Source organism: Austrofundulus limnaeus, unplaced genomic scaffold (assembly GCF_001266775.1).
Source record: "Austrofundulus limnaeus strain Quisiro unplaced genomic scaffold, Austrofundulus_limnaeus-1.0 Scaffold56, whole genome shotgun sequence".
NCBI lineage: Eukaryota > Metazoa > Chordata > Actinopteri > Cyprinodontiformes > Rivulidae > Austrofundulus > Austrofundulus limnaeus.
In genome coordinates, this window is record NW_013952458.1 from 1,913,030 (window position 1) to 1,915,590 (window position 2,561).

The window sequence follows — 2,561 nt, forward strand, 5'->3', positions numbered from 1 at the left end:
TGTGTGTGTGTGTGTGTGTGTGTGTGTGTGTGTGTGAGTAGAGGAGACCGTATTAACAGGATAAGTGAAACAAAGAAGCAAAGAAGAAGGCAGAGATCATAATTTATTCCAATGGAGAATAAAAAAAATGGTGGCTTGGGACCAGGTGATGTCACTTTTTATGGCCCAACACAACGGGCAAAAGGCAGATGATGTTTTCCATTGTGTGGATGTGTGTGGATGTATCAGATACACTAGACAAATATGAACTAATTTAATTTGGTTTTAATAAAACTTGCAGGAAGTAATTACTGAGTTTGACGCTGAAGAACTTTTGGATTGGAGTCAGCTCTATTCAAGATGGCCTAAAAAACAGAAGAAAAAAAGAACYCCGTCARTTTTACAGATACTGACCTAAAGTTTKGTGTGACAATACCAGACACTAATTCTCAACTGATCTACTGTACTTACTGAGTGCTAGCACTCTTTGGAGTCAAACTTGTGTGTCTGTTAGCAAAATATCTCATGAACCAATGAGTAGATTTCAAGGAAACTTCCAGACTTTAACTGAATATACAGCTTCAATCTAGTTTAAAATGATCCCCACAGCCAACTGACTTTTAAAATCACAAAAAAGCTATATCTTGTTGTTGAATGAATCATAAGCAATGACTAAAACAAATCCCGCAATAACAGTTTTTATTTAGTTTTATGCTTAGCAAGTTTCGGCTTTCCTTTTGTTCTTTTGAGGCGATCAGTTTAGGTCCAGCACAGAAACAAAGCTTCCATGCCACAAACTGACCACAACAAAACTTAAATACAAAAATGCAAAATTAAACAAGTGACAAAAGTCAATGAAAAAAAGACTTATTTTTTGAAATACTTTGAAACTTTTCCTGAATTTGAAACTGAAGCCCCACTCCACTGATCTCTGAGTTTTCTGACAGCTCTCCCATATTTCTCCAACTTTGCATCTTCCACTGCTCTCAGATCAATCTGGGATTAGGCTTGATTACACGGACGCCCCTTTGGGACGCTTTATTTCAACGAATTAGTCGAGCGAACGAACAGAACTGCAACAGAACGGTATTTTGTACCAGCCACATAAATTATGCATCGTCTGTGGATATCACTGAGCCTTGATCATCTCTTTTATGGTTTGCATTCAGAGTGAGAGAAATTGTTAATTGCCAGACGTGTCACATATAATCTCCGCCGTGTTTGATACACTACAGGGATGCGGTCTATATGTGTGTTATTTATTCATGCCGTGATGSAGTCACTGTGGGTGAGGAAACCGAGACGCAGAGAAAATGTTTTTTTATGACTGTTTATGTTTTACAACTGTGGCTTTAGCCAAAATCACCGTAAACAAATAAGAAAAATGAAAGTCACTGCAGCATTTATTCATGCAATTTGTGTTTTTTTTTCTTTTATTCTTGTTTAATAAAAGTGTGTAACAAAAGATTGAAATACAAACATAAACTCTGGCAAACATCTAAAGTGGATGCTGAATTAAATCAACATTTTACACCTGAATACGGCCTAATGAAAAAGGTCTAAATGGTTCTGTGGATAAGTGATGAACAATTAATATCTTACCTGTTGTAGGTAACATTTTGTTTTTGTTAAGAGAAAAAAAAATCATACCAGACTGAGAACCTAGAAAATGGTAATAATTTGTAAAATGCTTACCTAAGTTCATGCAGTTGTTGAAAAAGCTGTCAACTTTGCATTACACATGTGCTTACCTAAATTTCTATAGTTAGCTGAAACAGCAGCAGCTAGTTGTGGAATTCGTATGTATCCTGAGACAGTTCCTATAGAATTAAAAAAATATATATATCATTCTTTAATAATCATTATTGCCTTTCGMTCCTGCAATGAGTAGTGGTTAGCTTATGAGTCCAGCCATAATTAAACTCTATTTCTCCAAACTACAGTTGTTAAGTGCCTCAAATGTGTAACTGTTTATGACATTTTATCTTTAAATGATGCATATCCTGCTTTTTCATATTTAAATCCAAAATTGGGGTCTATATAAAGTGGAACTGCAATGCTTTGGTCTGAGTTCCTCCTTACTGTAACTCCACAAGCCCCTCTTTCAYTCCTTTTCTGAAGTGTGTCTCAGATCAACTTGTTTTGMGGTTGTCTCTTTAAATCCAGGTTAGTTGCTTCACACAATGCTCCCTTCCATCTTCCAGAGTGATCCATTGTAGTTTGATAGAAGGGGTTTTATGACTATAAAGCAGTGCATTTATTTACAATTTAATTCAAAGAKGTCAACAATAGAAGACTCGTCCATCCAGCCTTACATGTTGCAGCCAGAGTCTGACGCAGAGCCAGAGGAGAATGAAGACGATGAAATTGTAGCTGAGTCAAGACCTTWTTCACAAGTTCCATACCAAATAATTTAACATAACGGCTAAAACAGATGATTCTGCATATGTCCCCTTTAAAAAATCTGAACTATCCCTTTAATGTGCACTACTTACCATGAAAAAAACAAACAAAAAAATAAAAAAAATACTGATTTTACAATTACATGTCTTATTGTTTAAAGCATGAGGCTTATTCTGAAA